Below are 25,785 nucleotides of genomic sequence, written 5' to 3' on the forward strand. Positions count from 1 at the left end.
CAAGAAACCCAGTGACCTTGTGATTTTAAACACCTGAGTGAGCTCCAGTTCCTCCACCTTGTTAAACCAATGAATGAACCCTGCTAACACGAACACTGCCATATGACATGTCACCAGGAGACCTGGAGAACTGGCCATGTGATGATAAATCTTCAGTCCCTCAATCTTTTTTTTTTTTGTCACACGGCGTGCAGCATGTGAGATCTTAGTTCCCCAACCAGGGATCAAACCCATGCCCCCTGCAGTGGAAGTGCAGAGTCCTAACCACCAGACCACGAGGGAAGTCCCAGTCTCTCAATCATTTAGAGGCAAAAAGTCTGACATCAAACCCCAAGGCCTCTGTACTGCGAAGACGGGCATTGCTGCCAGCTAGATAAGCTAGTCACGAGGACAGCTGACTCACCAAACAAGGACTGATGGGGCAAGAGTAAAGAAGAAAGATGTTTTCAAATTCCAACACTATTAGTGGGACTGTACCCTGCAAATTAGGAAGAAGTTATGTGAACCCATCCATATTGGCCCCCAAACATTCTGTGATCACATGTTTAAACTCAGGGAGATGAAATATAAAACAGGGCACAGGAAAACTGGCAACCACGAACAAGTAGGTGAACCAAACAAGAAAATATTGAGATCAGCAGAGCAAAACAGACAGTAGGATGCTCACGGCCTTGATAGACAAGTATTTATGGAGTGCCCTCTGCCAAGTACTGTGCTGAGCAATGGAAACCCACCAACAAAGTCCCCCACCTATGAAGTTACTGTCTCATAAGGAAGACAAACATTCATCAGATAATCACACGAGCACTTATTCAATTACAGTGGGGATAAACGCAGTAAAGGACAAGCACAGGTTGCACTAACATATGCCGAAAATGGGGGCGGTGAGGAAAGGGTTTCCTGAAAATTACCGTTTAAAATGAGACCCAAGAGATGGGTAAGCAGTTAGGCAAAAGGAGGGAACAGAGGGAGCAGAGAGAGAGAAAGAAATGCAGACAGAGCATGGCTTCTATACATGGAGGCCAGTGGGTCTGGAGCAGGGTGGGAAGGGGGTGAGGCATAAGGCAGGGAAGAAGACAGACCCAAGGCACCTGAAAGACTCCAAACTCCAACGTAAGATTCCTGAAAAGCAAATGCAAGCAAGTCAAGCGTCAATATAAAGGGAAGCTCTGTGGAACAGCTTCCTCCAAGGAACACCGACCTCTCCCCAGGCAAGTAACACAGCACTGCTCACCTCTGCCCTTGTGACCTGAAAGCCACACCCACCAAGCACCCCAGGGTCCAATCAGTGCACTCACCATGTTCCCAGAATCACCCTAGGTTCACCTTTGATGTAGAAGCTCACTGTGTGAGGAATCTTTAACTCCGGTTTCTTTAAATCCACAAGAAATGGTGCTTTGACTGGAAAGGAGAATTCATTGTCAACTCCCAGAATCGAATTCCACGTCTCTTAATCACAATCAAAAAAAGTAATTAGCCTCATGATTGACATGTTTCTAAGCTGCAAGCTACTACACTCAATTCCAAGCAAAGTATTTTTACTTTATAAACTAGGACTACCCCGCAAAAGAGTTGCCCCCCCCAAAAAAAACTAAAGCTAGACTTAAAAATACCACCAGTGTTATATATAGCCTCTAATGGAGTTTATTCAATCTTCATCCCCGTTTCAAGCGAAAAGCAAAGGAGACCATTCACCTAAAAAGTAAGAGGGTCTAGAAGAAGGTAGTGAGTATTTTGCTACTTAAGTCATGAGTTACTTTTTGCACTAAGTAAAACCTAGTCATTAGCCATAAGCCACTAAATGTCCAAGATAAACATACACCTGGAGACATGCAGGTGAGAGCATCACCTGTGCTCTAGAAGAACCGTGTGTCGCACTGACTAACGCAGCACTTGGTAGAAAAAACACGGGAAAATAGATTTCTCACATCAACCTGTCTCTCTCTCAAGGGATACAGGCAAGAAGAGGAAGAGAAAAGGCACAGAATACAGGAAGCAGTAAGGTATACAGATTAATAGCCAATTTGAAGACTGAGCTCCTGAATTGAAACCCTACCCACAAGGCCATATTTTTCTATCTATCCCAACAGTTTGCAAGGATTCATCCTAGACCCCAAAGCCAATATTAAATAGGTTTCAGACCATTTAAGTCTAGCCACAATTTTATAACTGACATATCTTTTTCATTATGCCATAACTGTAAGGGCAGTAAGTTCTCTATTTGGGAAAAAAAAATATAAAGGCAAATTCACAAAAGGTACATACTCACAAAAGTTGAAAAAAATCACCACGTGCATCAGAGGAGGGAAAATATGTTCGTTTAATGATTTAGTTGTAAAGCTGTCACACAGAGTGGCAATTTTTCTTGTGAGGGTTGAACAGGAGTATGGGAAAGATCTGTAAGATATTGTGAAACAAACAAGGTATTCAAAATCAGTCCAAGTGTTGTCTCGGTTTGTTTCTCCTTTTAACCTCCAAATCGAATTTCACAGACCGACACTGGGAATTACAGGCAGGTTGGCATTTAAGCAAAAATCCTTTACAGAACTGTATGTAATTAGGGCAGATCCAGATCCGGCACGAAGGGAGAACCAGGAGAGGAAAGCAATAAGTCAGGGCCCCTACCAGCTGCTCAGAAAGCCCAGGTGTGACAGGAGGGGAGGGGACACGGATGTACTCGCGTCAGACTTGTTTCCTCAGTGTACCCCACAGAAGGCCAAGGCTGGACCCCGAAGTCACCAGGAAACAGGATTCAGACTGTTTTAACAGTTGCCACCGTTTTCAGTCACATCACAGTTCAGTGCCGTATGTGCTAGCTACTATTAGTATTAGTCTAAAGCAGTGAATGAATAATCGTCAGATTCCCACCGCCCCTTCTGGCTGGGTCTTGGGAAGCAATGAGACGAAACCCTCACATCTGAGGTGACATCCCTGGTGGGCGGGGCCGTGAGGAGCAGCGTGGGGTGCAGGGGGGACCTGGAGGCTGGACGCAGCAGGGCCTGGTCAGGGAATGGGACACGGGGGGCCACGCACATCTTGTTCATTCTACTGCCCCCTGTGACACGAACCATCCAAACTGGGTACCACCAGCAGACAAGTTATGGTTTGTCCATGAGGGCTCACTCAGGCTACCTCTGTCTCTAGCCACATCTCCCGTGAGGACTGAGTGTCTCCTACCTTTGAGAAACGAGGGACACAGGAGGTCAGTGTCACCACCTGCTGCTCCCAGTTTTTGTCCACATCGTCCATGCCAAGAGTCCCTTTCCCTACTGTGAACGGTCAGTGTGATCAAATCGTGAGGCTATAGGGGATGGAAAGCATTTCTGATGCACTGTCTCCCCTGCCCTGATTCCTCTGCTAGACCAGAGGCATCTTAGAAGACAACTGTTATTACCTCTGCTTTGCAGATGAGGAGGCTGAAAAGTTAAGGACCCTTCCCAAGGTCACACAGCCAATGAATGGCAGAGCCACGTGAACCCAGGTCTGTACAACCCCAGAGTTCCATGGTGATCTCCAGTGAGCTGTCACAGTCCTGGTGAGTTCTACTTGTCATCCTTGAAGCAAAAATGAGCCCCAGGAACAAGGCTGGGCTCTGGTAAAATTCAGCTCTTAGAGAGAGTTGTTTCAGGATCCTTTTCTCCCCTTCTGCACCCTTGCTCCTCTCAGGGTCCCTCCTTCCTCCCACTTTCTTCCTTCCTGCTCCCGTATCCTCAGAAGATAGCCAAAGGCATCAAAGAAAGACCTCTAAAAAAATTCTCCCTCAAGTGTTAATAACTTAAAAATCAGGGCACTTACACATGTTTGGAAAAGGCATGGAGGCAGAAGATAATGAATCTGATGAATTTCCAGCAATTCTGCTGGGAGTGGAAAAGATAAGCAGGCTAAGGGTGATGGACAGCTCTTCAAATACATCAGCCATGGGCAACTGCCTACACATAAAATCAGCAAGAAAGAAACGAAAATGATTGTTTCATACTTTAAAATAGCCTCCATGAAGGTGGTCGGAAGCAGAGTATATGGCTGTTCTGATTTTAGAGATAAGAAATCAAAACCCAGAGGAGCCACTTTGAGCCACAGATCACGCCCAGACAGATGAGCAGAACTGAATTCTTATGCTCCCTTCCAGTTGGCTGGCTCTGGCTTTCTTTCTCCTGACTCTCTGAACTCCCACTACCCTGCCTGTTAGACTCCCGCTAAGTTACCTTTTGCAGGTAGCAGGGTGCTTGGGAAGCTGGGGCAAGAGAGGGAAATATGTTTCTGTTTTTAAAGAATAATTCATACAGGACCCTTCTCTCAAATAGCTCAAGGCACTTCTGTGAGAATTGCTGCGGGAAGAGAACAGAGTGACCACATCCCTCACAGCATCAATAATGCACAACGGCTCCTTTTAACTAGGGGGCTGTCAGTTTGACTTCCCCTAGATCAATAGGGGATCAAAAGTCACCAGTGGCTAATAGACCTTATTTGAGCAGAGGATGCAGTTTCAGCCCGATCCTCGCTCGCGGCCAGCACATCAAACAGCCACCTTGCTGCTTTGATGTTCTTCGCCTGCCCTTTGATTAGCTGTGGCTGTAACTGCACCGCATCCCACAGGGGCTATAGAACCTAACTGGATGATTCTTACTGGCAAAACCTGGTGGAACCAGCTGCTACAGGGCGAATCATTTCTCCTTCATGCTCAGAGGTACCAGCTTTGGGAAGCCCAACTCTGACCACATTTGGCAAGACAACGATTCCAAATATTAAGACATGCCACACATCCACCCTGTGCCCATTCATCCCGCCAACATGTATTGATCACCAACTCACCAAGCACCAAGTTACATCTGTGTTCTCCTCCCTTCTTTCCTCCCAACCAAATCCTCCCTTTCCTTCACATCCACTCAAGTGTCCCTGTTTTTTTTTTCAAAGCTTCTCTAGACAGATCTTCTCATGGTGACTTTTCCTCTTTTCACCCCTCCCACTAATTATAATCGGGGCCTCAGTTTGACCCTTAATTGTTTTCTGATTGTTTTCCCACTATGAGTCCTGTCTCCCTAGTGACAAGAACCACGTGACAGATAATACTGCTTTTACATTCCACTCTGCCTAGCACAGGCCCCAGCTCCATAAATATTCATTGAATGAAAGGTTGAGAACAGAAAGAAGAGTGTATTTCTTTCATAAAGGAGAAGGAAGCAAGGCTTATTGGTAGCTTTGGGGGACAGGGGAAGGGATTCCTTCTCTGTTTTGAATTATTGATACAACTGAAAATTAATCCCCCAAGAGCAGGGGTTTTGCCTGTTTTATTATGGCTGTGTGTCCAGGGCCTAGATGAGTGCCTGATAGGGAGTGGGATGTCCAATACTCTGGTGAGGATGGATACGTTTATCAGCCTTCTCCTGGGGATTTTCTAAGCACTATCTAGAAAAGTAAAAACTTGGGATGAAATAGGGAGAAATGAAGAGGAAAACAGCCCTTTGGCTTCCCCCAACTTCTTTCCTGAACATGGTTTCCATTTTTCTGATTTGAAGAAAATCAGTTGCAAGTGGAGATTTACTTTCCTGGGCCCATCCATCTTCAGAAGCAACTACATCTGATGAGACTTTTGTAAAATAAATAAATAGATCCCCAAGGCATTAAAAAATAATCACTGAAAACAACATGGTTAAATGTTCTCCCTGAGTTTCACAACATATCATAATAGATCCACAGCTACAGGCTGTTCCAGGTGCACAGCAAGCCCTCCATGAATGTTTGCTAAACTAACCAGCTCCAAGGAACAAAAAGGACTCGGGATGCTGGATATCAGTCTGTGCCTCAGTACGGCCTAAATTAGATCAGTAATTTTCTGCTCAGATGAAGAAATGCCCAAGTATTTTATTCTTTCACGAAGCATCTCGAGAATTATTTTTAGTAACTACGAAGGCAAGTAAGGGGCCCCAAATCCCCATCTCCACTCCACTATTAACAAAGTGGGCTGTTCTCTGAAAGCGTGAACTGCAGCTTTGATTCTCTACCAAATAAATGTTAAATAATCAGCCACCCACTGAAAGGTGGTAAATGCTAGCTTTCCCAGAACAACCGTATCTGGGAGGTAAGGCCCATGATGGTGAAAAGTGCAGCCAGTCAGGACATTCTGACTGGTGTTCAGATCCAACACAGAAAGGGGGCTCCGGCCTGCACCGCTGGGCCAGGAGAGGGCCGCTCTCTGCCTCCTGCCTTTGGCCACAGCAGGAAGAGAGGAAAGGAGATTGGTGTTTGTCTTCACCACTCAGATATTCCAAAGTGAAGTCTCCTGTGCCTGGATATGATTTTTGGATATCTTGTAATCAGCAAAAATTTAACAAAGCAAAACAAAGGAATAGAAAAAAGAAAGGTAAACAAAACTGCCAATACCTTCCCACACCAACAAGACAAAACAAGACACGCAGTCTTTTGGGTCCAAGGTCTCCAACCAATACCTGGCTTCAACGCAAACAAGACTGTCAGTGCATTGCTGGTCGACTGAGGTAGTCTAAGGTGACTGCTCAAGCCAAGGATTCATGGAAGGAAGAAAATGAAAAACCTGTGCTGACCTACACATTTCACATTTAAAGGATATAAGAACTAGGCACAGGCAATGATGCCAAGTTATAGTTTCAATGTACCATGCATCTCTAGCATTATAGAGAGGCGTTCTTTACACACCAGACGCTTCACACTCGGAGGTGGGCTTCCGATCCTTCTCCATCTACACAGATAGGCCCTTGACCTAACAGAATGCCTTCCAAGACTACAACACCGATTATTATTGCCACTATTATTATTTTTTAAAATCCGTCCTGCTGTTAGTAAAATGTCAAGGCAGATAAGAGATTGGCACAGGAACCTGAACCAGCTTTCTGGAATCTCTAGTTCAGAAGCCCCAAAGGGATATAGGTTCCTGAAAAATCAAACGTGCGAGTCTCGCCGGCGCGGGTAGGAGTTGGAGCTGAGGATACAGCCGTCCAAGAGCTCTGGGGGCCTCCGAAGCCCCGGGAGTCAGCGCTCGGCCACCAGCCCTGCGTCACCGCCCGGCGGTACCCCCACTGCCGCATTCCGGGCGGTCGGAGCCGGCGGGGCGCTGCCGGGGCGCACAGGGCGCGGCGTGCACTCACCTCAGGTTCCACGCGACCATGTGCCACCACGCGGGCACGCAGCCCTGCTTGTCTGTCTCCATCCCGCGTCGCGTCTGGATCCGCCGCCGCCGCCGCGGGAGCTGCCGCCGGTAGCCCAGAGCCGCGCCCCGGTCGCTCTCCTCCCCCGCGGGTGTGGCGACCCGGGGGCCCTGCGGCGGGTGGAGCGGGGCGTCTGACCCAGCGCGCGGCTGGGCGCGGCCCGGGGGCGGGCTGCCCTAGCGACCCCGACTCCACACGCACTGATGTGTGATGGAAATAAGTGCCCTACTCTTCTAGCTGGCTACGCGCAAACTTATTTTCTGTTTTATTCTATACATCTCTGTGTGTGTGTGTGTGTGTGTGTGTGTGTGTGTGTGTGCGCGCGCGCCCTGCGTGGAGTAAAATACATTTCTTACTATGATAGTAATAAAACAAAAGTCTGAGAGTCGCAGCTTTAGAAGATCCTCCTGAAGGACATATGCTTTCCTCCACTTTAACCCTTCTTTTTTCTTCCTCCCTTTTGTTTTTCCCTTTTTCCCTGAACCTTCCCTTCCCAACCCCCATCTTCTCCCTCTCTCTCCCTCTCTCCTCTCTCTCTTTCCCTCCCTCTCTCTTTCTCTCTCTCTCTCTCTGTCTCTCTCACACACACACAAACCTGTCATCATTACTGTAGTAAGAATTTCTTTAGCTCTCTTCCATTGATTACTACTTTATCTGTCCACAGGGTTATGAACTACACAATTACTCCATGTGTCCAAATGCACCACCTTTTTGGTGTTTTGTTTACCTAGCAGCAGGTAGCAGAAACCTCCACCTCCACCCCCCCTTGTATCAGGAGTTCAGGCTTCGAAAGGTTTGGCAGCGGTGCGCTTACATCGTGCACCGTCTTCTGGAGCAGAAACCGTCCTTCACCGGAGCTGTTCCAGGCAAGCCACGGGGCAAAGTGTGAGGGCAAAGGGGCACAAAGGGAATGAGGTTCCATTTGGAACCAATTTGATGCCAGCACCAAGACTGCATCTGGGAGGCAAGGTACAACCTCCCCAGAGGGAAAAAGGGGTCTCTCATGTGCCTGAGCTGTTGGGCCTTTGCCAGCTGAGCAGAGGGCCTAGCAAGGACTGCCAACCCACAGAAAGTGCATAGGGACGCATCAGCTGGGGGCAACTGGCCAGTCTAGAGGAAAGCACCAACACCTTTCAAGAAAGGGCAGTTCCCTTCGAGAACTAGGCCATTTCAGATAACTGGTCAGACAAGGGGGAATTTTATTCACCTCTTCTTGTCATTTCTCTAGGAATGTCAACTTTTGGATGCACATCAAGATAGAAGAGGAGTCAGGTGAGGAAGGACCAGAGGAATCTGAGCCTGCCTGATGAGCCAGCTGCAGCTGGGTCACACCCTGCATGATGAGAAACGTTAAGCCACCGTCAGATTCCACCCCCGGAGTCATCCGTGAAATGGGTCTGGAACCTCACAGAACTTATTCAGGGGAGCTCTGGAGGATACCCTGGGCCATGCCCCGTGGAGGTGGAGGGATCCGAGATGGCAAGAACAGGGGGAGGAGAGAGCAGCAGCTGCGTTTGGTCCCAGCTTCTATTTCCATCTGTTTATTCAGGTTGAGAGGTCAGAGGCCCACGTGCTGGTTGAGCAAACAAAGTTGTAAGTCCCAAGTCTAAGGAAATGGTTGAAATGCTCAGCAAAATCTCTGAAGTTAGAAATAACTATGGCCCATTTTTTTTTTTAAAGACTGTATAAATTAAAACTCTAGGAGAAATCTTTCCCCAGCATTAATAGCCCCTTTTCAAACGGCACATCCTGGAAATCAGAGAGCAGAGTCTGAAATGATTTGGCAAAACCTGAAACACAAGTGATTCATTTATTTTTTAAGCACCTATTTCCTGAGTACATTTTGGGTGCCAGGTACCACATTTGGCTCTACAGGGATACAAAGCAGGATCCTGCGTGGTAGAGAGACTTACCTAAAGATAAATGATAACACAAAACAGGGATGGAAGAGTGCCCTCGGGACAGAAATCAAGTAAGATGGGGGGGGGGCGAGGCTGCCAGGGCCTAGATGTGGAGAAACGGGGTGACTACAAAGGGACATTTTAGGGTGATGGAAATAGTCTGTATCTCAAGTTTGTCGGTGATTACATGACTGTACGCGTTCACCAAAATTCACTGAACTGGAAACTTTCCAAAGGTGAATTTGAGGAAACATAAATTATACCTTAACAAAGCTGAGTTTTAGAAAAGTGACCTGGGGGGGAGGGGGTGGGGTCAAGATGGCGGACTAGGAGGACGCAGAATTCGCGTCTCCTCACAACTAGGGCACCTACCAGGCACCGGTGGGGGACCACGGACACCGAAGGGGACGGGAGGAACCCTCAGCGACCAGGTAGGACCTGGGGCATGGGGGGAGTGAAGGGGGAGGAGAAGTGGAGGCGGGATGGGACTGGTGCCTCTGAGGGGCGGCTGGGGGAGGGGAAGGGATACCACGCCCGAAGAGGGAAAGTAGGGGACCATTGAGAGGGCAGAGGATCAAAAGGGAGCGTGGCCAGGTTTCCACTGCCCACTTGGGCCCCTGGGAGCCTGCTGAGATCCCGGGCCTGATCCCCTGCCCACCGAGGACCCTTACAGCCACTCGGGTCCTGAGGGAGTGGGAGGGAGGGAGGGAGGGAAAGGGGGAGCAAAAGTAAAGGCCAGGGCTTCCCTGGTGGCGCAGTGGTTGAGAGTCCGCCTGCCGATGCAGGGGACACGGGTTCGTGCCCCGGTCCGGGAAGATCCCACATGCCGCGGAGCGGCTGGGCCCGTGAGCCATGGCCGCTGAGCCTGCGCGTCCGGAGCCTGTGCTCCGCAATGGGAGAGGCCACAGCAGTGAGAGGCCCACGTACCGCAAAAAAAAAAAAAAATAAAAAAAAATAAAGGCCAGACCAAGGGGACCAGCACCCCTGAGGGGCGGCTGGGGGAGGGAGGAGTTCCTACACCCAGCGGGACCCACCCACGGTTAGGGGTCCAGCAGGACAGAGGAGGCCCTCGTCCTCGTGTTACCGTATGCTAACACGTATGTATGGAATTTTAAAAACTGGTACTGATGAACCTACTGGCAGGGCAGGAATAAAGACGCAGACGTAGTGAACAGACTTGAGGGCACGGGGGCGGGGGGCGGGGCAAGGGGAAGCTGGGATGAAGTGAGAGAGTGGCATGGACTTATATATACTAACAAATGTAAAACAGATAGCTAGTGGGAAGCTGCTGCATAGCACAGGGAGATCAGCTCGGTGCTTTGTGATGACCTAGAGGGGTGGGGTAGGGAGGGTGGGAGGGAGATGCAAGAGGGAGGGGATATGGGGATATATGTATACGTATAGCTGATTCACTTCGTTATACAGCAGAAGCTAACACACCATTGTAAAGTATTTATACTCCAATAAAGATGTGAAGAAAAAAATAGAAAAGTGACCTAAAAAATGTACAGATAAACTGCATAAACAAACATGTCCTTTCTGATGTCATAGAAATGGAAAGACAAAGCTGTGGGTACAAATCCGTCAGAAACCAATAGTTGAATGTTATTTGTGCTTCTAGCAGAAAAAGAGATCTCATTAGAGACAGATTAATTTTACCACCTCGAATTATTCTAGAGAAAACGAACTGGGGACAAGAACAACTGTCTCTCAGCTGCCATACAGCTGTGGAGGTAAACCAGTGGTGATAGAGCATTTGAGGGACGAAGAACTAGCAAACAACAGGTAACTGATTTTCCATTATTTGGAGAATGTTTTTTCTTGAAAAGAGAGTATTTATCCACCTTGAATTTTCTTCTTCTTTATTGAGATATAATTGATATATAATATAATATATTAGTTTCAGATGTACAACATGATTCAATATTTTTATATATTTTGAAATGATCACCATATTAAATCTCATTAATATCCATCACCACACATAGTTACAATTTTTTTTCCTGTGATAACTCTTAAGATCTACTCTCTTAGCAATTTTAAAATATAAAATACAGTGTAATTAACTATAGTCAAGCTGTACATTACATCCCCAGGATTTATTTTATAACTGGAAGTTTGTTTTGTATCTTTTGACCCCTTCACGTATTCATCCATCCCCATCCCCACCTCTGGCAGAAACAACCAATCTGTTCTCTGTATCTATGAGTTTAGGTTTTGTTTGTTTGTTTTTAGATTACACATACAAGTGAGATCTTTATCTTTTGTCTTTCTCTGACATTTCACTTAGCATAATGCTCTCAATGTCCATCCATGTTGTCACAAAAGGCAAGATTTTCTTCGTTTTATGGCTGAGTAATATTCCACTGTGTATATATACATATATGTATATCACATTTTCTTTATCCATTCATCCACTGATGGTCACAGCTTCTTTCCATGTCTTGGCTTACTGTAAAGCTATAATGAACATTGGGGTGCATATATCTTTTTGAGTTAGTATTTTTGTTTCCTTCAGATAAATACCCAGAAGTGGAATTGCTGGATCATATGGTAGTTCCATTTTTAATTTTTGAGGAACCTCCATACTGTTTCTCATAGTGGCTGCACCAATTTACATTCCTAACATCAGTGCACAAGGGTTCCCTTTTTTCCACATTTTTGCTAACACTTTATTTGTTGCCTTTTTGATAACAGCCATTCTAACAGCTATGAGGTGATATCTCCTTGTGGCTTTGATTTGCATTTTCCTGATGATTAGTGATGTTGAGCACCTTTTCATGCACTGCTGGCCATCTGTGTGTGTCTTCTTTGGAAAAATGTCTGTTCAGATCCTCTGTCCATAGCTTTATTGAAATATAATTCACATATCATAAAATTCACCCTTTGAAAGTACAGTTCAGTGGTTTTACTATATTCACAGAGTTGTGCATTTATCACCACTATTTAATTTTAGAACACTCTAATTCACCCCAAAAGGAAACCCCATACCCTTTGCTGGGTCATACATTAATTTTATGTTTAATTTTTTACGGAACTACTAAACTGTTTTCCAAAGTGGCTACATTGTACAGTCCCACTAGCATGAGCCCTACATAAATTACTGCCTTGCGTTTTCCCATTCTTGTCCTTTTCACCCTTTTTTCAACTTTGCATACACAGATGTGGGATATTGAAAACAAAACAAAACAAAAACACAAAAAAACAAATGCTGTTGAGATTGAAACTCAACATTAAAGGGAAGTTTGAGGATAGTTCCAGAAGACAGGGAGTGAGTCAGATAACTTATTCAGATCATTTATTTTTCTATGTTGTTTAGGTTTTGTATTGTCTTAGCCTATATCAGATCTAATTTATAGTTACATATATAACTATATATAGTTATATAGTTAGATTATAGTTATAAGCATGGATGTTGTGTTGTTCTCATGGTCTTGGATTTGAGCATGTTGATACGGGCTTCCTTTTAGCAAAGGAGGTGATTTCTTTGAGAAGAGACAGTGATGAGAGTTGGACTAGAAGTGCCTGAGTGCCTCCTTTCTTCCAAAGAACCCTGCACTTTCCAAGACATAGCCCAGAGGCTCTCTTGTTCCTTGGCAAGAGATGGAAGTTGGTTTTCCCATGTATCTGTGGAAGGAGTGAGCCAGGATTAATTGTGTTATATCAGTGTGTCCATAATCATGTTCAATTATTTGGGGAGCTCTAGGCTACACACAGTAAAATAAGTTCCTTTGTCCAGGATCTCACGTCTCAAAATCGTTACTTGGCTAATGTTCTTTGAGGATCTCGAAGAAGGAGGTATAGAATGCAGCTTGTCACTAAATTCACCTCGTCCCCACCCTCCTCCAAACCTGTTCCTCTTGCAGGATTCTCTCTCTTGAAGAACAGCATCATCACACACCAAGTTTCCCAAACCACAAACTTGGGACTCACCGTTGATTCTTCTGCTTCCCTTAGGCCCAGAATTCCCTATGGATGATTTCTTGCTGTGGTATCTGTTTATTTAACAAATATTTACAGAGCACATTTTATAAAGTATCTGGCTTGGGAAGCTTACACTCTAATTGTAAGGACAGGACAGGATCTACGCAGATGAAAAGCTAAATACCAACATGAGATGTGTCACCAGATAATAAATAAATGTGTATTACAGATAATGTAATGCTGCAGGCTCAGGGAGAAACATCTTTTCAGACTGAAGAGGTCAAACAACGAGTTCAGGGAAGTACTGTTCTGTTGTTTAGAAACAGCTTTGGCGATGGGAGATTATTTTATTATTTTTTAAAAATACTATTCATTTATTTTATTTTTTAAAGTATATATTTTATTTATTTTATTTACTTATTTTATTTATTTATTTGGTTGCGCCAGGTCTTAGTTGCAGCAGGCGGGCTCCATAGTGGCAGCTCGCCAGCTCCTTGGTTGTAGCATGTGAACTCTTAGTGGCGGCATGCATATGGGATCTAGTTCCCTGACCAGGGATAGAGCCCCGGGCCCCCTGCATTGCAAGCATGGAGTCTTAACCACTGCACCACCAGTGAAGTCCCAGGAGATCATTTTAAATGGCTATCCAAAAGGACCCATAGAATGTTCAAACTGGAAGATATAAAGCAGCCATTTGCCAATACGCTCATTTTACGTAGAGGAAATGAGACTCAGTGACACCAAATGATAGATGTTGGGCTGCATTCATTCAGTATTTATTGAGCACCCACTGCATGCAAAGGCACAGAATGTACTACACTTACTCAAAACAGCAGGCGAGGTGAGGCTAATTCTCCAAGGGCACCTGGATCTTGTAGGAAACTAAACCTGTGTCAGAGTGTCCCAAGGGGCAGGGCTGTGATGGCAAAGTGGTGGGACCAATTGATAGTTGTAAACTGGGTTATTGGTCCTTCCACTAACCCTTCAAGATAAAAGAATTAAAATAGTTAATCACGGGTTAGTTATTTCTGCTTTGTGAGCAATCAGGGTGAAGGAACTTACCACCACCTACAGTGTCCTGCTGTCTCATTAGATATCCAGCTAGGAGATTCTGAAGCAATCTTTACTCTGTCCACTGGAGGGAAGGTGACAGCGGAGTTCTTGTGAAGTGGAAACACTGTGGTTGATTTCAGGACGATACAGACTGGGAGGTGCGGAGAGTCTCATCACCAAGGATTTTTTTTTCTTCTACTTGCGTTATTTTTAAAATGATCCTCTAACAAATTCAGAGTAAGGGCACTTCATGGTCCACGTTCCAGCCTTAGGGAAAACAGTGACATGGGGCTTTTACTCCAGAGGAATTCATACAGGAAAAGCTAAAAGCTCAGGGAAGAATATGTAAAAATATCTTCTTGAAAACGAAGGCACATGCATGGAGACAGTGTTGACAGGAAAAAAGTCACAGCTGTCGAGAAATAAACAGGAACTGACTTTCCAGTCCCAGAAGACTAAATGTTTCCAATTCTGGGCTTTCTGGATGCCAGACATTAGTTTGACATCATCTATGCCTCAGTTTGTAGAATCTCCAAAGACAGAAAAAAGCCTCACTTCCTTAGTTCCCCTGTTCATGCCCTGAGTGTATGTGTGCTTTCAGCACAGCTTGAAATTAGCATATTTTTCCATCTTCGTCTTTAGTTTTTTAACAAGCAGGGAGAGACCCAAGGGGACCTGGACTTGCATGCACCTTGGACTGCAAAGCCGTGTCGGGTAGCCTGAGGCGGGTCTGCATTATCCTCAACCGAGCTGGGCATGCGTGGAACAACCCGCCCCTAGAAAGGAGTTTTAAAATCATATTATGTAGTGTGAAATGAGATCATAGATATGAAAGCTCTTCTTTAAAGTTAAAAAAATTTTCAGCCCACAAATGCACAGTATTGATATTATTTATTAATGAATGTATTTGATACTCTCTTTGTCCGGTTCCTAGCCATATTCAAATGCATTCATTTAAAAAGACAGTCATCAGCCTTATGGCTTACAGACTAACATAGAAATTTAATTACTAATAAATACTAATATATACACAAATGTGCTCCCTGAGGAGGCCACGCAGCCACTCTCTTCTACTTCACCGCCAACCAAAAGGAATTAAAAATTGATGTCAGCAGGAGATTCCCTCCCTTCCTTATAGTGTGTGAGACAAAGGAATGTAAGAGGTTGTGGGTGGGGGGTACTCCTCAAAGAGGATAGGAACTCCCAAAGGAGCCCACCCCACCCAGCAGTCACAAATGACTTAGCAAACACCAGCTCATTAATCCAGATGTGACTGTGAGTAGTATTGTGAGGTGGCCTGAGAAACAATTTTGAAGCAGAAAGGCTATAGTGTTTAACAGGCAACCCTATAGTCTTGCACTATAGGAATTAGGAATCCTTGTGTTTGACGTTACTTGTCCAGTTTGGAACAAAATATCATGCACGCAGGCTACATGTATCCCCAGCACCTAGCATAACACCTGGCACAAAGCAGGGGCTCCTAAGTAAATGAAGGAGTAATTGAATAATTGCAAACTTGAATCTATCTGTACAGCAGCCAGTCCAGTGCCACACAATTCCAATCTTTCCATCGCATGTATTCTCGATAGGCCCCTCTGGCATCCTCTGATTCAAATCTATAAAAGTCTGAACTGCATGATGATAGGAAGGAAGAATCCAGGACTGCAAGGTCTACTGTGGAAGCCGTCGCAGGGTCCACTGCCTTGTTCTCACCTTCCCCACCTGGAGCCAACTTCCCAGCTCAGTGTAGCCATCATGCCCTGCACTACCTTTGACCCCTCTGAGGATTCGACAGGTATTCCTTCTCTTGTGCGATCCCACTCCACGAGCATTCATCAAATGCCAACTGCATGTATTACACCCTGCTAGGTACTGTGGGAGTACTGCTAGGTACTGCTAGGTACTGTGGGAGTACTGCTAGGTACTGCTAGGTACTGTGGGAGTACTGCTAGGTACTGCTAGGCACTGTGGGAGAGAGCAGAAATAGAAGATCAGGCCCCTGATCTCAAGAACTAACATTATGGTTAGGGAGACTCTTCATTATTCTTCATTTATTCTACAGACATTTTGAGCATATCTGCTTAGTACCATTCTAAGTGCCTGGGATTCAGTGTTGACAAGACAGATATCTTCCTTGCTCCCATGATACTGACATTCTAGAGGGGGAAGACAAAAAAAAATCATATAAACAAATAAATACATGACGAAAATTCAGACAAGTGCTACCAAAATGAAATCAGGTCATAGAGAAACTATTTTATCTGAGATCTTAGTGACAAGACTTGAGAGCAGACTTCCAACCAGAGGAAATAGTAAGTTCAAAGTCACCCAGGTGAGAACACAAGCTTGAATGTTCAAGACCCAGCCGGAAGCCCAGCGACAGTGGGAAGAAATAGGAGACAAAGTCGGTCAGGCAGGGGCCAGCACATGGAGGTTGTGTCCTTTACTACTCAAAGTGTGGTCCATGGACCAGCAGCATCAGCATTACCTGGGAGTTTGTTTAAAATGACCCCCAATCTCAATTTCCTTTCTTTTATAGCCAAAGGACTATCAACTTTTAGATGGCATATATCTGCCTGCAATAAAGACCACTTCTCCAAACCTCCCTTGCAGATAGTTGTGGCTATGTGACCTAAAGGGAGTGATAGATGTGGCTTCTGGAAATGTCCCTAAAGGGCATGTTTTCTTCTTTCCTGCTCTCTGGATACAAATTTAAAGGCTACTTCTCCAGCAGCTATCTTGGACCATGAAATGTCTTTGAGGATGGAAGCTACCCAAGGCCAAACAGCAAGCAGAGAGCCCATGTCCCTGCCCTGAAAAGGCCTTACCAGCCCTGAACTGACTACCTGTCACACTCCTGAATATAAGAAAGAAACTTCCATTTTCCTTAAGTCACTGGTTTTTTGGAGTTGTCTGTTACTTCCAGCTGAATTCAATCCTAACTAATTCACACTCTTTATCATTATTTCTCTTATAGAACTGTACATTTCCCCCAACCCTTAAGTAAAATCAATAATCCAAGAAGATATACTACATTTATCCTGTAGCTTCAAAAAACTCCCACTAAGCCCTGACCCACCCCTGCTCCTCTACGGTCACACATACAGCAATCGAAGCAGCACAGTCCCAGCTGGACGGTGGCAGGGAGGGTGGACACAGCAGAGGGCAGTGGCAAAGGCAAGGGCAAAAGGCCAAAGGTCAGCTTGAGCTCCAGGTCCTCTGCTGCTTCCCTCCTGAGGACACTGAGGGAAGTGGACCCCTCCAGGCTGAGCTGCTAAGCCTCAAGTCTTGGTGGCATTGGCCTGCCTACTCTGAAACATCTAAAATTGTTAAACAGTCAACAGATCTCTTGCTCTGTTGAAGCGACTTCAACCTAGACTGATAAGACACTTCACACCAGGTCTCTATACATAGAAAGAGCTTAATATTTGAAAACTTGGAGGACTGACCAACTGCTTCTCTTCAATGGCAGTTCAGTAGGCAGCTCCATCAACAGCCCCCAGAGCCACCTCTGTTAAAGGCACAATTAAAACAGTGCTTAAAGGCAAGTGCGATCTCAAGACATGTCCTCCGACACTCACATTCAGTCAAAGATAGTTACCCGAGAGCTCCTTCTATATAGAAATCCTGGAGCCTCTGCTGCCGGGGTTCCCTGCTGCCTTTGCAAGACATTGCCTGGCGCCTTGTCTCTTACAGTTTAATGTCTACAGATGCACCAAAACTGGATATCACAGGAGATACAGGATAGATTTTGGCCAGAGCAACTTAAATGGCCCAGAAACATTGGACTTGTATCTCAGTTTGTATCCCATAGTTTCTGCCTTCCCCTCCAGGGAGCTAAAGCTGATCTAGACCTTAGTTCACAGGATCGGTGAGTGAAGGAATTACGAAACAATGAACATTCCACCAACAGCTCTTTTTTCAGTAACCCTGGCTGCCCATTCAGACCATGCCTTTCACAACTTTCCTTTGGGGGTAGACATGGGCTTGGGTCTAAGAGAATCTGCCCCAGTGTGTCCTAGGTGGGCACTGAATTTGACCAGACTTGTTTGATTGTTTTGAAGGAGGTAAAAGCTGAGTCCACTCCCTCAGAGCTATACCTGGATTAAACAGTGAACGATCAGTAAGATTCATAGATATGCACTCAGGAACCACAGAAGGCTGCTTTAGTAGGTGACTTTGGGAAGTGACACCACGGCTGCCATTGCAGTATAGGAAGATTCCGGGATGCGTATTGGAAGCAAGTGGCCATCTCCTCCATGCAGGTTGAGGAGGAGACTGTTGCAACCTTTCTGCAAAAGGTAGCAGCCTCTTAATCTATTCAGGATGGAAGGCATTTTCCAAATTCCACCCACGGCAACATGATATTCTTTATGGCCCTAGTTTCTATGAAGCAAGAAGCAACTTAGATAAACTACATAAATGAACCAGAAGCAGGAAGAACTGTGATTAATACAAACCCACAGGGGCAGCCTAGTCCACATCAAAATGGGGATCCAATCTCTCCACTGAAGACAAAGGTACCAGGTGAGCACAAGGAGGTTGCACTTTGATGTATGTTTGTTTAAGCCCTGTATCAGAAATTATCTCACATCGGAGACTCTTTATGCAAACTTACCATCATCCTGAATATAGGATTTCTATTGAACGCTATAAAATAAATCTAATGCACATCAAATAAATCATTTGGTTTCTCTGGAAGGGGGTTTCCTTAGTAGGGCTTATATTGCTAATATAATCATAACCACTCCCTCTAAGGATTAAATTTATCCCTTCAGCAAAGGCACAATGAATTAAAAAACAAAGAGAGAGAGAGACTATATAATGATGTCTTCCAAAATGAAAGACTTGTTGGAAACTCACCTGGGTTATACAGCTCTCACTAACAAGCTAGAACATTGCTTTAATTCTGTACCGTTTATTGTCATGGGATCCAACCGACTGGTGGAGGGTTTCCACCATCTACTTGCAGAACAGAAAATTGGGTTGTGATGTTTAGATAAGACACGCGGGGGCAGCAGTGAGCTGATGAGGAGACATAGCAATGGTGACACTTTTGAACCACAAAATTTGACTCTAGACATTGAGATGCTGCCAAGCTCTATTTAAAATCATTTAAACCAAACAGAAACACTTTTTATTTAACCTTAAAATTAAATGTAAGGGCTTCCCTGGTGGCGCAGTGGTTGAGAGTCCGCCTGCCGATTCAGGGGACAGAGGTTCGTGCCCCGGTCGGGGAGGATCCCACCTGCCGCGGAACGGCTGGGCCCGTGGGCCATGGCCGCTGAGCCTGAGCGTCCGGAGCCTGTGCTCCGCAACGGGAGAGGCCGCAGCAGTGAGAGGCCTGCGTACCGAAAAGATAAAAAAAATAAATATTAGAAGAATTTACTCTCCTGGCATACGTTTTCTGCTCCCCACGAGTGCTTAATATTTTTCCTTCCCAAATGTTTTTGCTTTTTCAATTGACAATGATCTTTTTCAATCCATTTGGGAGTTTGATAATTTTAAAGCTGAGAAACTTCCTCCTGACCAGTCCAAGTTGAAGCCGGGTGGGGGGGGGTGGCGGAGCAAGATATCCCAACATCGGGGGCACAGAAGGCAAGCCCTGGGTGGTGCGGAAGTTCACAACGTCCGCCTGCGTGGAGAGCCCACTGTGGCCTGGCGCTGACGTCGCAGAGCAAGCCGGTGGCAAGGGCTTTTTTTTCTTTTTTTGGTACGCGGGCCTCTCATTGTTGTGGCCTCTCCCGTTGCGGAGCACAGGCTCCGGACGCGCAGGCTCAGCGGCCACGGCTCACGGGCCCAGCCGCTCTGCGGCATGTGGGATCTTCCCGGACCGAGGCACGAACCCGTGTCCCCTGCATCGGCAGGCGGACTCTCAACCACTGCGCCACCAGGGAAGCCCAAGGGCTCCTTTTAAAGTAGGGGGACGCGGCGGCACTTCCTCTTCTTCTCCAAGGACAGGTTCATTTCATCCCCGTCTGTCTGAAACCAGAAGAACAAGGATCAGTACCGGGTTCGCTTTCACACCTGGAAGGAGATTTTGTAAACAAAGGTACCCCAGCCAATCCACCATCACACCCCAAAACGGGGTAGCAGTGAGACAGGCCTATAAGCAAAGCCGGAGATTGCAGGAGTGTTTACTGAGGGCAGGCTGGTCTTCCCGAAGGCGGCGTTGGGGAATGGGGGGGGGGAGGGGGGAGGGGAGAGGAGAGTCTGGGCTCTTCCCCACGTGGCCCCAGCACAGCCTGGCCAGGAGCCGCCAGGACAGCCCCTCTCGCTGTGCCCGACAGGAGGCCTTTGGCAGGCTGTCAGGCCGGGTTTTATTTTTAGGCTCAGCCGGGGCTGCCCTCCTGCACCGGGGCTTCCCCCTCGCGCAGCTGTTGCTTCTGCTTTCCAAAGCCCAAGCCTACAGGTGTTGTGCTTCCCCTTGCCTTTGGCCGTCACAAGTTGGAAGAGTGATGGTAGCTTTAAAGGGGAGGGGGGGAAGAGGTTGCAGGGGGCTGAGATTCCTGCTCCCCAGCCCGGCCTTGCAGCAGTCAGCCCTCCATCCTCCCCTGAGGATCTCCAATCCAGGCATTTCTAAACCAAACCATGGGGACTTCCCTGGTGGTCCCGTGGTAAAGAATCCGCCTTGCAATGCAGGGGATGCCAGTCCGATCCCTGGTCAGGGAACTAAGATCCCACATGCCTGCAGGGCAACTAAGATCGCGGGCCACAATTACTGAGCCCACATGCACTGGAGCCTGCTCACCACAACTGGAGAAGAGAAAACCCGCAAGCCACAACTAGAGAGAAGTCCGTGCCACAATGAAAGATTCCCATATACCGCAACTAAGACCCAATGCAGCCAAAAATAAAATAATAATAATAAAATAAATAATAAATAAACCTTAAAAAGAACTAAACCAAATGATCTCAGGCCCAGGCAAGGCGGCCTCATTTTCTTGAGCATCCTGAGATGCCAGGCCCTTCTCACTACTCTGAGTATGGGGCATTTCACCTGGTTCTCACCTGCTGAGAAGCCAACAGGAAGAGCAGAACCTGGACTCAAACTCCAAAGCCTGCTTCCCCTCTGCTCCCACACCACAAGCCTTCTCAGATAAAAAGGGTTCCTTGTATGTGTTCTATTTTCAATAGTTTCTTTCTTCCACTATTAGAAGCGGGGGCAAAAAAGCATGTTTATTGCAGTATTTCCATCCAGTATCTCTCTGGGCAAATCTAGACCTATTTTACGATTCTGCTTTTTAGAGCATGGTTGCAGCCCTAGAGACGTGTGACTGCCTGTGTCCCTGTGTGTATTTTAAAATCTACACGGAAGCAGAGGTTACCTGTGGGGAGTAGGACTGGGGGATGAGGCTGTTTTGCGTTCTTATTTTCTACCCTTCTGTATTGTCTAATCTTTTCCCAAGAAGTGAATTATTTTGTAATGCTCAAAAAGAAAAGAATGAGGACAGCTCTCTCTACAGTCAAGGCCGTTGCCTTGTTGGCCATGCCCTCAGGCAGGACTCCACCCAGTAGGGTTTTTTCTTCTGTTCTTAAAAATATGCTTAAATTCTTGCTCCTCCTGTTGAAGTCCCCTTTGTTAAGAGTGTTAAACGGCTCTGGTGTCCCTAGACACCCATTTCCTGAGAGCAGGCTGAGGGCTTCCTTCCTCCACCCAGCATTCCGCACACCCCTCCCACCCATACACTACTTTTTCTCTTTCTTTTTCAGAAACTCGATGCTATCAGGCCCAAGAATTGGCCAGGAAAGGTCTCAACACAGACAGGATCACTCAGAGAAACAGTAAGATAAGTCTGTGTGTTGTACAATACTTTGAAAAGCAAATTGTCAGGAGAGAGGAAGAGAGCCAGCTCTTCTTTAACTCTTTGTCCTTTGATTTGTATTTGCTCTTTAATCCATTCAGCCTCCAAACGCTTGCTGAACAGCTTCCCTGTGCCTGGCTCTAGACAGTTCCTGGGTTAGAAGGGAAGGAGCCACAGTCCCTGCAGGGAGGACCACACATTCTCGACCAGAACAAAGGCAAGTGGTGAGTTTCGGTGAGACAAGCAGGCGGGGGGCGCCATAGAGCCCAGGGCCCAGCACCGTCCAGCCCTGGTAGTGAAACTTTCCAGGACCTGGAAATGCCCCAGCTGAGTGTTAAAGGACCAGCTGGAGAAGCAGAGAACAGGAGGAAGGATATTCCCCGTGAAGGAAAAGTGAAATAATAACAAGGTCCCTCTGCTATTGAGCTTTTAGGTACACCGTGGCCCTGCTCTGAACCTTTCACATGTATATCACTTAGGTCTCACAACCTGCAGGGCAAGTACTCCTGTGGCTCCATTTTAAAGCTGAGGTCCCTGAGACACAGAAGGGTGGAGGGATTTTTCAAAAGCCATGCAGTGCAGGGCGTTGGAGCCAGGATTTGAACTGAGGCTCTAGAGCCCTCGCCTCTAAACCTTGGTAACCTTGGGTAACTCAAGAAGTGAGGCGGACGTCCCGCCCCTGCCTAAGTTCCACAACTCCCCACCACAGCCTAAACTCCGCCCCCGCCCCCATAGCCAACGGTTTTTTTTTCTTTTCTTTTTTCCTTTTTATGTTTTATTTTTTTTATTTTTTTAACATCTTTATTGGGGTATAATTGCTTTACAATGGTGTGTTAGTTTCTGCTTTATAACAAAGTGAATCAGTTATACATATACATATGTTCCCATATCTCTTCCCTCTTGCGTCTCCCTCCCTCCCACCCTCCCTATCCCACCCCTCTAGGTGGTCACAAAACATCTAGCTGATCTCCCTGTGCTATGCGGCTGCTTCCCACTAGCTATCTATTTTACGTTTGGTAGTGTAAATATGTCCATGCCTCTCTCTCCCTTTGTCACAGCTTACCCTTCCCCCTCCCCATATCCTCAAGTCCATTCTCTGGTAGGTCTGTGTCTTTATTCCTGTCTTACCCCTAGGTTCTTCATGACATTTTTTTTTCTTAAATTCCATATATATGTGTTAGCATATGGTATTTGTCTTTCTCTTTCTGACTTACTTCACTCTGTATGACAGACTCTAGGTCTATCCACCTCATTACAAATAGCTCAATTTCATTTCTTTTTATGGCTGAGTAATATTCCATTGTATATATGTGCCACATCTTCTTTATCCATTCATCCGGTGATGGACACTTAGGTTGTTTCCATCTCCGGGCTATTGTAAATAGAGCTGCAATGACCATTTTGCTACATGACTCTTTTTGAATTATGGTTTTCTCAGGGTATATGCCCAGTAGTGGGATTGCTGGGTCATATGGTAGTTCTATTTGTAGTTTTTTAAAGAACCTCCATACTGTTCTCCATAGTGGCTGTACCAATTCACATTCCCACCAGCAGTGCAAGAGGGTTCCCTTTTCTCCACACCCTCTCCAGCATTTATTGTTTCTAGATTTTTTGATGATGGCCATTCTGACTGGTGTGAGATGATATCTCATTGTAGTTTTGATTTGCATTTCTCTAATGATTAATGATGTTGAGCATTCTTTCATGTGTTTGTTGGCAGTCTGTATATCTTCTTTGGAGAAATCTCTATTTAGCTCTTCTGGATTGGGTTGTTTGTTTTTCTGTTATTGAGCTGCATGAACTGCTTATAAATTTTGGAGATTAATCCTTTGTCAGTTGCTTCATTTGCAAATATTTTCTCCCATTCTGAGGGTTGTCTTTTGGTCTTCTTTATGGTTTCCTTTGCTGTGCAAAAGCTTTGAAGTTTCATTAGGTCCCATTTGTTTATTTTTGTTTTTATTTCCATTTCTCTAGGAGGTGGGTCAAAAAGGATCTTGCTGTGATTTATGTCATAGAGTGTTCTGCCTATGTTTTCCTCTAAGAGTTTGATAGTTTCTGGCCTTACATTTAGGTCTTTAATCCATTTTGAGCTTATTTTTGTGTATGGTGTTAGGGAGTGATCTAATCTCATACTTTTACACGTAGCTGTCCAGTTTTCCCAGCACCACTTATTGAAGAGGCTGTCCTTTCTCCACTGTACATTTCTGCCTCCTTTATCAAAGATAAGGTGACCATATATGTGTGGGTTTATCTCTGGGCTTTCTATCCTGTTCCATTGATCTATCTTTCTGGTTTTGTGCCAGTACCATACTGTCTTGATTATTGTAGCTTTGTAGTATAGTCTGAAGTCAGGGAGCCTGATTCCTCCAGCTCCGTTTTTTGTTCTCAAGATAGCTTTGGCTATTCGGGGTCTTTCGTGTTTCCATACAAATTGTGAAATTTTTTGTTCTAGTTCTGTGAAAAATGCCAGTGGTAGTTTGATAGGGATTGCATTGAATCTGTAGATTGCTTTGGGTAGTATAGTCATTTTCACAATGTTGATTCTTCCAATCCAAGAACATGGTATATCTCTCCATCTATTTGTATCATCTTTAATTTCTTTCATCAGTGTCTTATAATTTTCTGCATACAGGTCTTTTGTCTCCTTAGGTAGGTTTATTCCTAGGTATTTTATTCTTTTTGTTGCAGTGGTAAATGGGAGTGTTTTCTTGATTTCACTTTCAGATTTTTCATCATTAGTGTATAGGAATGCCAGAGATTTCTGTGCATTAATTTTGTATCCTGCTACTTTACCGAATTCATTGATTAGCTCTAGTAGTTTTCTGGTAGCATCTTTAGGATTCTCTATGTATAGTATCATGTCAACTGCAAACAGTAACAGCTTTACTTCTTCTTTTCTGATTTGGATTCCTTTTATTTCCTTTTCTTCTCTGATTGCTGTGGCTAAAACTTCTAAAACTATGTTGAATAAGAGTGGTGAGAGTAGGCAACCTTGTCTTGTTCCTGATCTTAGCGGAAATGCTTTCAGTTTTTCACCATTGAGGACGATGTTGGCTGTGGATTTGTCATATATGGCCTTTATTATGTTGAGGAAAGTTCCCTCTATGCCTACTTTCTGCAGGGTTTTTATCATAAATGGGTGTTGAATTTTGTCAAAAGCTTTCTCTGAATCTATTGAGATGATCATATGGTTTTTCTCCTTCAATTTGTTAATATGGTGTATCACGTTGACTGATTTGCATATATTGAAGAATCCTTGCATTCCTGGAATAAACCCCACTTGATCATGGTGTATGATCCTTTTAATGTGCTGTTGGATTCTGTTTGCTAGTATTTTGTTGAGGATTTTTGCATCTATGTTCATCAGTGATATTGACCTGTAGTTTTCTTTCTTTGTGACATCCTTGTCTGGTTTTTGTATCAAGGTGATGGTGGCCTGGTAGAATGAGTTTGGGAGTGTTCCTCCCTCTGCTATATTTTGGAAGAGTTTGAGAAGGATAGGTGTTAGCTCTTCTCTAAATGTTTGGTAGAATTCACCTGTGAAGCCATGTGTTCCTGGGCTTTTGTTTGTTGGAAGATTTTTAATCACAGTTTCAATTTCAGTGCTTGTGATTGGTCTGTTCATATTTTCTATTTCTTCCTGATTCAGTCTTGGCAGGCTGTGCTTTTCTAAGAATTTGTCCATTTCTTCCTGGTTGTCCATTTTATTGGCATACAGTTGCTTGTAGTACTCTCTCGTGATCTTTTGTATTTTTGCAGTGTCAGTTGTTACTTCTCCTTTTTCATTTCTAATTCTATTGATTTGAGTCTTCTCCCTTTTTTTCTTGATGAGTCTGGCTAATGGTTTATCAATTTTGTTTATCTTCTCAAAGAACCAGCTTTTAGTTTTATTGATCTTTGCTCTCATTTCCTTCATTTCTTTTT

The 25,785-nt window shown here is 45.2% G+C and overlaps 1 protein-coding gene across 1 annotated transcript in view; it reads left to right on the forward strand.

Moving 5' to 3' along the window:
* Nucleotides 1–25,785, forward strand: part of PYGL (glycogen phosphorylase L) — a 99,671-nt gene that overhangs the window by 56,045 nt on the left and 17,841 nt on the right. Inside the window, exons 22-29 of the mRNA XM_060142712.1 lie at nucleotides 3,408–3,535; nucleotides 8,407–8,771; nucleotides 9,443–9,510; nucleotides 10,757–10,864; nucleotides 18,121–18,357; nucleotides 18,440–18,583; nucleotides 21,770–21,841; nucleotides 21,963–22,085. The gene's annotated coding sequence lies outside the window, so the exon portion shown is untranslated. The remainder of the gene's footprint in view (nucleotides 1–3,407; nucleotides 3,536–8,406; nucleotides 8,772–9,442; nucleotides 9,511–10,756; nucleotides 10,865–18,120; nucleotides 18,358–18,439; nucleotides 18,584–21,769; nucleotides 21,842–21,962; nucleotides 22,086–25,785) is intronic.

This window comes from Lagenorhynchus albirostris, chromosome 1 (genome assembly GCF_949774975.1).
Source record: "Lagenorhynchus albirostris chromosome 1, mLagAlb1.1, whole genome shotgun sequence".
NCBI lineage: Eukaryota > Metazoa > Chordata > Mammalia > Artiodactyla > Delphinidae > Lagenorhynchus > Lagenorhynchus albirostris.